General features: G+C 43.9%; 1 protein-coding gene across 18 annotated transcripts in view; it reads right to left on the bottom strand.

Annotated features, from left to right (window-relative positions):
* msi2a (musashi RNA-binding protein 2a) overlaps positions 1 to 15,000 on the bottom strand; it is a 216,697-nt gene that overhangs the window by 162,610 nt on the left and 39,087 nt on the right. The window lies entirely within an intron of this gene.

Below are 15,000 nucleotides of genomic sequence, written 5' to 3'. Positions count from 1 at the left end.
TCCTCGACTCGGTGTCTTACTAACCGGGGCTGGGCGATACGATCGTACGATGCTGATATTGAAATAATTGATGCCACGATATTTGCAATATAATTAATTTATAATTATGTGCACTAGAATATAAAAAAAAAAATCGAATTACACAAATCGAGTAAGAAATATGTACAAGTGATCCAAAAATGTTTACCTTTTAATTTATCTATAAACGGATAAAAGTCGTTGTGCACCGGTGACCAGACAGATGCAGCACAAACGTACATCTGTATCATGTGCTTGCATTAGTGTTGTTACAGTAACTACTGATTCATATTGACTTATAGGCTCACATATGTGTAGTCATCTTTAATATACATCACTCATTCAGAGTCTCGTTACCAGAGACGTCAATGAGATGTACATAAATATATATATATATATATATATATATATATATATATATATATATATATATATATATATATATATATATATATATATATACACACACACACACACACACACACACACACACACACACACACACACACACACACACACACACACAGCTAGGGGAATTATTTGATTATTTGAAAGGGAAATTGTTTTCTCTGTGGTAAAGTTATCATTTGCATGTTATTACTTGATTGTTTTTGTTTAATCTTTAATCCAGTTAAAGTAAATGGACCATTGTTTGGATCTGTCACTTAAAGGTGGGGTCTCCGTTGTTTGAGAAATGCTTCAGAAAGCTGTCGGACCACCAAACAAAACAAAAAATGTGCTCAGTGCACATGTGTGACATTAGCAGAAAGCGGTTTTAACATTGAGATGGAGGATAAAAACAAAGAAAGAAAGAGAAGAAAGGCTTACGATAAGGACAAGAAGTAGGACGTGTTAATATAGGATCAGCTTTCCAGCGCTGGAGAGAACTGAAGGAGCAGGAAGTTGGCCACATATTCACAGGTTGGAGTTTCCCGAGTCAATAACTCCTGAGCTAAACGCTGTTACTACACAAATAACACCTCTTTTCTATCGTAGTGATGTAGAGAGGCAGCTACAACCGCGTTTTGTGTAGTAACAGCGTTTAGCTCAAGAGTTATTGACTCGGGAAACTCCGACCTGTGAATATGTGGCCGACTTTACTTAAGACGCCGAGGCGCTTTTTTCCTTCTCGATAGGTGAGTAACGTTGGTTTTGCTTTGTTACACAGAACTAATATATGCCTTTGTCCTTTACATGATTATGCTTGTGTGTCATTTTTGCTTGTTTTTTTATCTGCAATCGTATTGTTCTTCCCTTCAGCTATGATAAAGACACATTTCTTTCCGATAGTCGCCTGGGTTACGTATGTATGTGTGGGCGGAGCTATCGATACAGGGGTGGGACCCATTTGGGTTAGGGGCGTGTTTGTTTTGGTGATTATATAATGTCGACATTGGCTTTCAAACAACGGAGACCCCACCTTTAAGTGTGATCTGTTATTTAAAAAAAAAAAATCAATGACAGGACGATGAAAGTACTTTTGTTCCTTCACCCCGCCTAATCAGAGCTGCCTTAATGGAAAATTAACACTTCCAGACGAATCACTTTCAAAAACTAAACACTGTCTTTGAAACGATGAGATTTTACAATAACAAAGTCGTGCATTCGTGAAATAACATGAAAAAAAAAAAAACACGATATCAACAAACGTACACAGTAAGCAGCCGGTCTCTATCTCAAAAAGCAGTGTGGTTTCTTTACCTTTGCTAAACAGCACCCTAAATCACGTTAAGCGACTTTACCTGAATAATTAATGGGCAATCTAACGGCTAGGCTATTAATGGTAAGGAAATTATGTCTCGATAATATTCATTAGTTTTAAAGCACCGCAGTGACTGCGATTAAAACGACGCCCTTGTGACAATAACTTCTCAAGGCAGTTCCTCTGGGACTTCCTGTGCTGTGAACAACAGTCCAGTTATTGCACGTAATCCATCACAGTCCCTGCGTTTTGCGACCGCACTGTTTTTTCTGGCGCAACAGAGGTTAAAGTTGTTGATTTAATTGATGAATAGGTCTCTGTGTGCGAGTTATGAAAGTGCCATGTGCTGTGTTTACACATCCCTAAGAAACACACACGACTGTCCTTAAACCCATAATACTTGATTAGTTGAAGGTGGAAAAGTATGTTTATTATGAACCAGTTCGCCGATCGCAGAGATAGAAGAAATGAGAGAAGAGCTGGCATCACCATGGCAACAATAAACGCAACCGCATCGTATTACATTTGTACAAACAGAGTGCAGTAAATTCTAAGAAATTCTTCATTCTGATTGGTCAGAAGGTATGAATGAACTTTCTGAAGCAGCAACTCTTAATGCGGACGAGATGATAAATTAATGAATGAGCTCGTTATTGTTTCTAAATTTCTCCAAAATAAAGGGATCACAAAGTGTATGGTGAAATTTCATGGAAGGAAGAGAGAGAGAGAGAGAGAGAGAGAGAGAGAGAGAGAGAGAGAGAGAGAGAGAGAGAGAGAGAGAATATGAGAGTGAAAAAGAGAGAGGAGAGAGAGAGAGAGGGAGAGAGAGAGGGAGGCAGAGAGAGAGAGAGAGAGAGAGAGAGAGAGAGAGAGAGAGAGAGAGGCAGAATACACCCCTCCTGCGCACCCCTCCTCCTTCTTGAGCAGATACCAAAAACATACAGGTTCGAACCTTTGACATTGGTCCACTGGCCAAAGGATGAAAAGAGTTGCAGCTTTCTGGTACCTTGTGCAGTAGAAATAGAGCTGATAAATGAAGAGAGAAAGAGAGCTGATAAATGAAGAGAGACGATGAGGAAGCATGGAGCCGTCACCCTCTCACAGCCCTGAGCAGACAGCAGCACCAACAATGTTAGATTCAGCATTAATACACTGGGCTGAAACTTGTATTCCTTAAGGCACATTTTCTCATACAAACAGCTGCAGAGCCGACACTGACCAAGCTGGGGTGAGATTCCACTTTTTCTTCACGTGCATAAAAACATGTGCGTGCACACACACATGCACACACACAAACAGTTAGAGAGCCCCTGCTGCGAACGCGTGGAAAACGGGGCAGCACACCATCAAGGCTATTTAGCATAATTTCTTCGGCACAGCCATTAGAGCTGAGGAAACAAACATGAGGGACGCAGCGGACACACTTTTCTCGAGTTTCTACAGAAGAAAAAAAAAAGCAATCGATCCTTTTATTTATATAGCCATTGATGTATTTCAGTATATCTTGTCCAAAAGTTTTTTTGTGTTTTTGTTTTTTCTTTTCGTTTCGTGTTATCTATGACATTATTGTAAAATTTATGAAAATTATGTATTACATATTATGTAAAAGTCATGAATTAGAACAGCAAGTTACTTTCCTAACACACACACACACACACACCCACACACACAGAGACAGACAGACAAACAGACACTTCCTTTCTTGGCCGGGCCTAATGTTTGGGGCAAACACACACACCTGCACAGCAAGAGGCAGGTAAACATCCATTACAACAGAGCAACTGCTTCAAGCCGGGCTTTAGCAGGCTTAGCAGAGCCGGAGATCCCGATGCCAGACCACCACATACACACACACACACACACGTACATCTGGGAATCTGGATGAGGCTAGTCTGTATATAAGCCACTGGGTCACAGTGCACATGCTCCACGTTCAGCAGCGATCTCCACTAGGACGTGACTAGACTCTGATCATAGCCTTTTGTGCCCCGATATTACTTCCAACACCGACCAGTTGTGAAGACAGATTTTTTTTATATTTTTTTTCCCTTGCAGATACATTTTATTCTTTAATCTTTCGTTTACTCGAGGTGTACAATCACAAACTTCACGCTATATAACGCACACAGATTACCGCATTACTTTACGTCTGGGATATACTTACAAGATTACGCCGTTTATCACCTTTAGAGCACTTCACAGACACCCTCATCAGGAGCGCTCGCTTATTATAAAGATGGAGAAGGTCTGGATTTTTTTTTTTTAATCTTAGGCAAATATACTCCTGTGTCAAATATACTATAATGTAAAGAGTCATTGTAACTTTATCCTCGGGGTTCAACACACAACGGGGATCTCCGAAGGAAAGTTTTACGAGACAGCTAAATGTGTCCGAAACAACTCGTCTCACATCAAATGTTTTTACAGCTAGCTAAAGAGAGCTTGTCAGCACCCACTACTGAATTCAGACATGAAGGAGGGAGATGGATCGATCAGGCTCCCACGCCGGCTTGTTCTGGCAGCCTTGCTTAGCACAGAGAGAGAAACGCTTTCGATTTTTGATATCCAGAGCTCTATAATAAATAAACGGCAAACTCTGTAAACTGAACCGCGCCACACGACACGACATCCTGAGGAACATTTACTTATGATCGTGAATTGGGAGAAGAAGAAAAAAACAGTTTACCGGTGTGTTGTGATGTGGTTTTGAACATGAAAGAAAGGCAGCGGACGTGAAACGGGTGCTAAACTGTACCAGTTAGTTTTCCCAGGGTGGCACCCTCAAGGGCTCAGGCTTTGCAATTTGTGACGTGACGTGACATACGGCTAAGTACGGTGACCCATACTCAGAATTCGTTCTCTGCATTTAACCCATCTGAAGTGCGCGCGCACACACACACAACGTGAACACACACCCGGAGCAGTGGGCAGCAATTTATGCTGCGGCGTCCTGGGAGCAGTTGGGGGGGTTCGGTGCCTTGCTCAAGGGCACCTCATTCGTGGTATTGCCGGCCCGAGACTCGAACCCACAACCTTAGGGTTAGGAGTCAGACTCTCTAACCATTAGGCCACGACTTTTTTTAATGCAATGTAATTTTTACTTTTAAATGGCAAAACCCCAATTTATTTATTTATAATCAACTTATTATACAAAATCTATTTAATATCAAACAAAAGCTTTTGTGAACATTATACGTCATTAGACAGATTCCTTTGTGGAAATCTTTATTTATTTATTTATTTTGGGGTGTGGGGGGGCGGGAATAGAGATATAAAGAATACAGCTGAAAGGAAGGTAATAGTGAGGAGGGACAAAGAGAACTTTGCTAAAAGCAAGCATTAGAGAACAGGAACTTCAGACCGGGAAGGAAATAAAAAAAAAAAGGATTGCTAACGTTTCGTTTGGAGTAAAACGTTCCCACCTGCTGAGAGAGATGGACTTCCAAAACCTTCAGCTCCAATATAAATGTTAATAGAGTTCAGGCAGAGAAAACTAGCTGTAAACAAACAAATGTGCCAGTGCATGCAACAGGCCCACGGGAGGCCACGACTCTTCAACGAGACAAGGAGAAGAGCAAAGGAAGTGTACGATGAAAGAAACCGGTCCTAACGATGCTAGCTGTACCGTAGGTGACCGTTCACGCCACCGCTTTTCACTTCCTGTTCCTCCGTTATGTTTGATTGCATCTGCATAATAACAGTGAATATGCCATTGTTTAGACGAGCCGATGACCTGGTGAAATAAACTAGGTTATAAATTAAAGAACATTTTATTGTTCCCATCCCCTGCCAAGATAACCTTAACCTAGACGAACTGTGTACTTTTTGCATCCTCGCAGAAAGAGCAGCAGACGTCGGCGTCCACACGAGGACAAAAGAAACGAGGAGGCGGCATCTGTAAGCAGCTGAAAAGTGTAGAGCAAACATTCAGAGTGAAAGAGGCAGCAGGAACTCGCTGTCCCGACATGTTCAAAGGTTTGGCAACCTTCAGACCAATTAGAGATCTGAGGGCACGCAGAGCTGCAGCCTCCACAGGGCCCCGGCTCCCGTATAAACGGCAGGCTATGCTTATTTAATCAGCTGTAATTTAAGGATTTAAATAAAGATCAGATTCTTCCTGTTGTACCCAAAGGAACAGGAAGGGGGGGGGGCTGATACCTCCAACCCATCCATTCATTCATGCCATCCTGCCTCAGAGGAGGTGTGTGGTTTTTTTTTTTTAGGTGGGGGTATCTAAGCTGAGTGAAACCTAACCCTCGGTAGGGTGAGCAGCTGTGGCAGAGGGCAGAGGCTGCCTTGTGCAGTTCCAGAGAGATTTTTTCATTGACAGCTGTAATTAACGAGGCAGCGCTGTAGGGTTTGGCGCTTCTCTGGATATCCGCCTTTCCTTTGCCACAGCTGAGCAGACCTCCAGACCTTCGATTGCAAATCCAGAGCCGGGGCTTTAATTAGCGGGCGCATGCGACCACCTGCACATCTTAACCAGTATGCCATGTTTACGATAGCGATACGCTCGGGGTACACACGCGTGGGTGGCGCCAACGTCTTGAAACGATGTCATGTGAAACTTACGACGGGCTTTTGAAGTCCGGGAATGGCGTTTGGTCTGGTCTGCCTTAGTGCAGTTTAACATAAGACAGTGTGGCTACCTGCCATTTACACGGTCGAGGGTAGCGCTAGTGCTTTCAGCGCCTACTTAAGATTAATTTAATGTCGTTGCATATACGATGCTCCTGCAATGAACATTTTGGACTGCGAAGACAAGCTGATCTCATCAGTACAGACTCCCCTTCTCCCAGTTCTCAAATCCTTCATACACCCCCGACCCCAGTGCCAAGGCGCCATGCTGATTCAAGAGCTCTAAAAAAAAAAAAAAAAATGTGTGTCTGCTGCACACTTCCCATTGAGAATCAGCTGTGGCTAATCTTATCCAGCGGCTTTGTGGGTCTCACGCTCCTCCGAGCAAAGAGGGAGATATAGACAAGTGTTTACCCGTGCATAAGATTATCTTTCTGTCCACCACCTTAGCGCTTACCTGTAAACACTCACACAGAGACCACATTTGACTAGAAGGAAGACTTCATCAATGTGGAATAACTCTGAGCTCCAGACAGTTCTTCCCTAAGGACCTTAAACCTTTGGAATTGTCTACGCACCTTTATAAACCTTTTACTTTTTAAATAAGGGCATAAAATAAACAGATCTCTTGTTAAATAATTGAGATATAATATCTTAATATCTATATAATATAATATATAATATCATATATCTTTATATATATATATATATATATATGAAAACAGAGAGCGAGTAAAGCATGTGAGATACGTGCGTTTTGTACACTCTGTCTTCTTAAACCACCGAGTCAGTTAAAAAACAAAAAAATAAATCTTCTCCACTTGGTGCATAAATCAAGTAACACATGAAGCACCCATATTTCCTCAGAAGCTTCCCTTCCCTTCTCGTCTTGACCTCCGTGGTCGCTCAAGCACCAGTCACCGCCGTCTTTTGATCCTTCACAACACTTCAGACTTGACATTCATGCTCCCTACACTGTGGCACTCCATCTCCTTGAGCAACCAACTCTGAAATAGACCTCCACCTCCTGCCACCTTCTTCTGTTCACACCGCCCTCACGCTACTGCTGGTACATGGCATTGAGAAAGCACTCTCTCACACACACTCTCACACACACACACATTCCATCTCCCACTTGTCACTCCAGCCCTGAGGGGCATATATGGTCTTCGCCTCCTGTCAATCGAAACCTCACAGACTGTAGGATGAGCTCGTGATCCAGAGGAGGAAAGAAATGTACGCAATCTCACTTTTTTTTTTTACTGCGCAGGTGCCTCACATTCAGGTGTCCTGTAAGTTCACAAGAGTGTTGGATGCGTTTACGGATAAAGCACCTCTCTCTCTCTCTCTCTCTGTACTGCATCTGAACTTAGATAGATAGATAGATAGATAGATAGATAGATAGATAGATAGATAGATAGATAGATAGATAGATAGATAGACAGATAGACAGATAGACAGATAGACAGATAATTCGGTTCCCCTCTCATTTTCCTTATATAGCCTAATCTCTTGTCCTCTAAAAAAAAAAAAAAAAAAAACCCTGCGCTGGGGTTATTTTCAGCCGATCACCAGAGCTCACTATTGTCCATAGTTGGTAAAAAGCAAACAAAGAGGGTTAACAGCCCGCGGCCTTTGTCACCGAACCGACATCGAGCGATGACAACGTGGCAACAATTCCCATCACGACCACACAAACAGGGTCAGAGTCAGAAGTACCACTGACGCCAGAACTGCTTGGAATTCCACAAGGCAGCGGTGGTGAGCTGGAAGAGCTGAAAGGAGCTATGTGAAGGTCAAAAAGTCCGGGTGGTGAGAACTCTGCATCACATCCACATCCACCTTCTTTCTGTCATGTTCAAAAGTACAACACACGTAATCGGGATACTGTTTTGTTTTTTTTGTTTTTCCCCCAATCACGATCTGACCCTCAAATTAAGGATTACATTTTTTTTTTTTTTTTAAAGTAACTTGGACAACATCATGGAAGCAAGTTTCTGTAGAACAAAACTGAATTACGATCACAACCGATAAGCCTTCAACAAGGTCGTGATTATATTGATATAATAACGCAATGCTACTGGACGTCGTTTTGTAGGGCTGATTAAAGCATTATAATTACACACGACACACCGCAGACACCGAGCTCCACTAATATCAGTAAAGCAGATAATGTTCCTTACTCCTGCAACACACACACACACACACACACACACACACACACACACACACACACACACACACGCCTTGAAGCCTGCACCACACTTCATAAAGTTACTGAAGGAAATGAGAAGAAGCAGGGCAGCAGGGCAGCAGTGCATAGACAGATAAAAGCACAGTTTCCGCTATCGCCGACAAACCAGACCGGCAAACAGCATGAAGGTGGAGTAAAGCCTCACCTCCTTTCCTCTACTCCCTTAGTCAAACCTTAGAGTAAGGTTTGCAGACTCTGCTCCCTCCCCTGCGCCCGTTAAGTGAACCATTAGTGTTGGAAGAGCGGGCTGAATACATGAATGCATCAGCTGCAGCATCACGGCTAAATTTAGACCTTTTTTCCATGGACATCCAGCGCCGGGAACAGCGAGGTCTGAAGGACAGCGAGAACTTTCCACTTTCCACATTGAACCTGTAGGTCAACGCAAGATCACCAGATTGTTCATGAGCAGACTCGGTCCTACACACTCTTGTAGTATGGTAAGCAGAAACAAGCTAAATGCGTCAGATGGTTTGTAGATCATAATGTTAGTGACAGGTTTTCTATGCTGGCTCTGGTGAGCGCATACCGACAAGGACACCGTCGTTAACCAGCAAGACCTCATTTCACTCATTTCGTGCTTTATTTTGGAAATGCTTTTAGTCGTATCGAAGGCGCTGCGGACGTGACGGGCGTAGAGTCGGGAAATCTCCAACGGTTTTCCCAGAAATCCTTTGCGACCGGCGTAGACGGTATGCGTTAACGATGACGGACTAGGATATAATTCTATTTACATCTGTTATCTATATGCATAAAGTGCACAGACTACCGTAACTTGACACCGTCTGACTGAAGAACTTAATCCTATAAGACAGATGGTGTGTTTTGGTCTGGAGAGCTGCACGTGCGCACGGCCACGAGTTTGGCTTTTAAGGTCAACGTGGTGAAGAGCTACGATTCTAATTAGCCGGGATAACGGAGGAAGAAGAAAGAAGAATAACGACAACTCTGGGGAAACGTTTGGGGGAAAATCTCCAGAGAGATTCATTCCGTTCTGTGCAAAAGCCCCTAAAAGAACTATGAAGCTAGATGTTAAAATAGTGACACTCATTTTTTCCCCCGGCGCACGCACACACACACACACACAAGTGCTTTTCAAGCACAGCGAAGTCAAGAAGCCGTACTGTACCAGGTGGTGCAGGAGGCCAAAAGGGGTCCTTCGTTAAATAATAACATACAGAGGCATTTAAAAAAACATTAGCCTGCCCACACGCTCAATTACCACAGCCCACTTTTGCACTTTGTCCCCGCATTGTGTCCCAGAATAGCGACGGTCTGCGTCGGAGACGGCCGTGTCGCACTAAAGCCTCTATACCGTTTTCTTCGAGCTGACCCACGTTTGTCTGAGAAAGAGAGGCAGCCTTGCTGCTTTACAAATCACATATCAAATACTTCTCTTTGACGAGCCTAAATGGATGTAATTACCTCCTGCCTCTTTGTTCGCTTGCTTAGAGCATCCGCTACGCAGACGGCAGCGCACACACAGGCTACGAGTTCTACGCTGGCTCAGAGGAAGATGATAGGGCTGAACAGTAAAGAAGAAGAGAGAGGGGGGAAAAGAAAAAGAAAGAAAAACAAACAAAAAAAAAACTTTTGTGCCTGTTTAAACATGAGCGCAGAGGCACAGGTGCGAACGATTTAATATTCCGTTCGGACGGAACGAGGCAGGTACAAATTGGATTTAGCACGTCGGCCTTCGAGGAATCGTCATCACGGAACCTTGCAGCTATTTAAACAAAGGGCGACATGCCTTATTCTTCCCTTGAGGGGTGGGAGGGAGGGAGGAGGCGAGGGAAGCTTTTGTGTGTGGCTAAATGGGGACGAGTTCACAAGCCCTTGACCGAAAATAAATATATAAACAGATAAACAGCTTCGATCCGAGCCTGCAGTGAGTCAGACAATGAGCTAAATATAGCGGTCACCTTCCTTCCATCGTTAGCGCTGGAAAGACTTCAGAAAAACGAGCTGCGATGTGCATGCGCGCACAAGCGTACAACAGAGAAGAGCGGCGGAAGTCGTAAATCATGCGCATAAATACAGATTAGAGGGGAAAAAAAGAAAAAGAAAAAATAAATAAGGTTATAAGTAAAAAGGCTGGTTTTAGATGGTGCGCTTTATATTGTTAGACTGGCCTGATGACCCGCCGGTGTCGAACAATGACCTCTAATTAGGACCAGAATGTAGGGACTTCATTTATGAGTGACTCAAAAAATGATAATTTGAAATGACGTTATAAGTGAAAGTGACGTGACATACGGCTACGTACGGTGACCCGTACTCAGAATTTGTTCTCTGTGTTTAACCCATCCAAAGTGCACACACACACACACACACTGTGAACACACACCTGGAGCAGGGAACACACACACACACACACACACACACACACACACACACACACACACACAGCAGTGAACACACACACACAACGTGAACACACACCCGGAGCAGTGGGCAGCCATTTATACTGCGGCATCCTGGGAGCAGTTGGGGGGGTTCGGTGCCTTGCTCAAAAGCACCACAGTCGTGGTATTGCCGGCCCGAGACTCGAACCCACAACCTTAGGGTTAGGAGTCAAACTCTCTAACCATTAGGCCACGACTTCCCCTTATAACAAAACATCTGTATCAGGAAATATACTGTAGCAGTGTGAACAGATTTATATATCGAGGCCGTTTTAAATGGGCAAAATTCTAAAATCACAAAAGCCTACATATAAAATTCTGACCCAGTTCTGGAACATGGCCCAACCATCAAAACCTGACATTACATCGCCTCTGAGGTTTGACGATATGATGTCAGTTTCAGATCTGGATTCATCTGTTGATATTCGGAGCTCTGACACTGGTAGAGTTTCAGTTATTGGGAGAAAAAAAAACGATCCCATCCTAAAGGACCGCGAAACCCATCGCCCCGGTAACTGGCGAACGTCGGTAACCTGAGGCAAGGCAATTAACTGGCGTTCTGTTTAAGCTCAACAAATCTTCTTACCGAGAGCCAGGGCTGGGTAACAAGCTGTCTACATGAAGAACTTTTATGTAACCCAGACACATGAAGACGGTTTGCTGCTTCTGAAAAAACACAGAGGATCGGACAAGCCATTTTAAACCGTTCACAGACAAGACGGTTTGTTGTGACAGGCCTCTTATTCCAGATAACTGGCTTGTAAAAAAAAAAAAAAAAAAAAAAAAAGCATTAAGACAGCTGAGCAAATTTGCACAGATTATAGATAGATAGATAGATAGAGAGATAGATAGATAGATAGATAGATAGATAGATAGATAGATAGATAGATAGATAGATAGATAGATAGATAGATAGATAGATAGATAGATAGATAGATAGATAGATAGATAGATAGATAGATAGATAGATAGATAGATAGATACACATAAGATGATTGTTTGGGGAATGGGACCAGGCACACGTAGGAGAACACGAGTGAAAAGGCCGAGCAGATCTGAGCTGGAGCAGATGCCTTAGTACTTTAAGCCCACCTGGAGGGAGGGAGGGAGGGAGGGAGAGAGATAGATAGATAGATAGATAGATAGATAGATAGATAGATAGATAGATAGATAGATAGATAGATAGATAGATAGATAGATAGATAGATAGATAGATAGATAGATAGATAGATAGATAAATAAAATAAAATAAAATAAAATAAAATAAAATAAAATAAAATAAAATAAAATAAAGAGGAGAAAAGTGCTTCCCCCTCTACAAAGGAGACCAGCCATGATACAGTGCCAATCCAGGTGGGTGGGTGAAGCTGACTCACCTGGCTGTGCCATCACATGGAGCAGCTGGAGCCTAATCATGGCTGATGAATGTGGGCCAGCTTTAATCTTAGCGCTGCAGCATCGAGCGCTAGTGGCAGTGGCTGCTTTGAAGTGGGGACTTCCATTAGCTTTCAGCACTCTGATCCGTGAGGCCACGAGAGAAGATAACACGCGTACACGTACCGAAAATACACACCTACCGTCCGCCCATCAATCTTTACTGGAGACACACTGTACAATGTACACTGTTTCAAACCAAAAAGAGATCAATAAGAAAAGTGGATGCAAGACATTTTTCTCTCTGCCTGTTCTTGTGCCCCATCACCGACGAGTTGTGCTCGACTTCAAGGGCTTCCCTTCACTTTGATCCCATCAAATAAGACAATTGGCGCTTAGGAGGCAGGCGTCGGTGGCGTCCCACCTGACGGAAGCGAGGCAGACGACAGATGAGAGAAAAAGCAGGACCGCCATCTGTGCTGGTCACACAGCTGGCCTCAAACCTGGGACTGTGCTGGAGAAAACAAACACCAATAAAGCGACCAATAAATGAAAAAAAAAAAAAAAGAGAGAGACTATTTTTGTTTTTCCAGTCAAGCTTGCGAGACCTTTATTTTTCCAGTCGTGAGCGTGTCTGGACTGGTGTTTTTGTAGTAAAAATAAAAAACTGACTGCACTGAAGGTCCTTTCTGGAAAAAAAAACAAAAACGTAGCAGCAGAGACGCAGAGTGAAAAACAAAAGCACAATCTAACCCCCTGACCCCGTGTGAACGCCGCCGTTTGCGTTCGAGTAACACGAAGAGAATGACAGACAGATACTCCGGCTTGGCAAACAACAAGCATGCGTTTTCTCATTACCGCCCACCAGGGAGATGGGGCGAGGCATATAAATCAGGGTGCAAAACTGCAAGGAAAGCAAAGCAAGCAGGTCGCCCCCCTGATGGGTGAGACCCACTGAGAGGCATTTATATTCCCCTGGCATGATGTTAATTTTAATATTATAGCGCCATGGAGCAAGCGGGATTGGATTAGGTGACAGCCCTGACTCTTCATAGCTAACAGGAGAGGCGAGCTTACTTCGGCAAGCCGTTTTTTTTTCCCTCCCCTGCCATGATGGCATGAGCGAGGATCGGAAAGACAGACGGTACAGTGTGCATTACTTATGCTGGGATATTAGGGGATTGAATGCAGCTGAAAACCATGCTGCTTTAACGTGCTGCATGACACGGCCATAACTCCATACAGGGGGTGTGTTTGTATGGAGGGTTAACGTGTCTGTCTCTTCACTGCACGGCTCACGGCGGTGTTTATCCGGTCCAGCCCCCACATGCCGCCTGCTATCGTACCTCTCCACCAATGCCTGTTTCTAGTTAGTGTGGCTAAATCTCCTCTCGGGCCTCCCTACAAACGTCCACTTCGGTAACTTTGGTGCTCAGTCCAAGTTCCTTCAAAACGTTTCCCTTATTAATCCCTGCTCCCAATTTTCATTCATGCTAATCACAGCCACAGACTATACACCATAAACCATACGGAGGTTTCACAAATGCAGAGGAATTACATACGAGCTGAACTGCATTAACAAAAAAAAAATGCAAAAGATGCAGCTAATAAAATCAGTTAAGGCGACGGCGTGAAATTACTCGTCGACCTTCAAACGGAGCTAATTAAATACACAAGCGCTTTGCTGTCTGTGATTTCCCTTCCCATTAGCTTTGATTCATACAATTCATTTACCCTATCAGGACCTGGTGGATCGTGTCCGGTTCCAAACTTCCCGATGGTACGAGGACGTTTTCCCGCTCGGATCAAAAACCGAGAAAGTTTATCGGAAAAAAGTATTTTTCTAGACGACCTGGGCAGAAAAATCAACACCCTTCCAAGACAAATGACTCGACAGAATAGCGCTCCTTGGCTTCCCGTAAATAAGGCCTTCTGCCTGCAGAACCTCCTGCTCTGTCATTAACGTCTGCAGCAGAACTGAAAGTGTTTGGTAAAGTGTGTGTGCAAAGTAGAGAGAGAGAGAGAGAGAGAGAGAGAGAGAGAGAGAGAGAGAGAGAGAGAGAGAGAGAGAGAGAGAGAGAGAGAGAGAGAGAGATATGCACAGGCACAGGCAAAGAGAGAGAGAGAGAGAGATGCACAGGCACCCACACAGGCAGAGAGAGAGAGAGAGAGAGAGAGAGAGAGAGAGAGAGAGAGAGAGAGAGAGAGAGAGATATGCACAGGCACAGGCAAAGAGAGAGAGAGAGAGATGCACAGGCACAGGCAAAGAGAGAGAGAGAGAGAGAGATGCACAGGCACACAGGCAGAGAGAGAAAGAGAGAGAGAGAGAGATAGAGAGGAAAGAGGAGAGAGAGAGAGAAGAGTGCACAGGCGGGCACACACAGGCAGAGAGAGTATGCACCAGGCCACACAGGCAAGAGGAGAGAGAGAGAGAGAGAGAGAGTAGGATAGAGAAGAGAGAGAGAAGAGAGAGAGGAGAGAGAGAGATTAGCAACAAAAACAAGATCAGCATTCGCCCCCTTTCCGTATCTACCTCCTACTTCTCTCTCTCTATCTCCTCTCTCGCTTCTCTCTCTCTCTCCTCTCTCTCGCTCTCCCCCCGTCCCCCCCCTCCTATAAAAGAATGCACAGGGCCCACCGGCCGAGATATAGAGAGACTAGAGATCTAA

This window comes from Tachysurus fulvidraco, chromosome 20 (assembly GCF_022655615.1).
Source record: "Tachysurus fulvidraco isolate hzauxx_2018 chromosome 20, HZAU_PFXX_2.0, whole genome shotgun sequence".
Taxonomy (NCBI): Eukaryota; Metazoa; Chordata; class Actinopteri; order Siluriformes; family Bagridae; genus Tachysurus; species Tachysurus fulvidraco.
The sequence above is the reverse complement of the archived record's forward strand: the minus strand, read 5'-3'. Positions and strand labels throughout refer to the sequence as shown.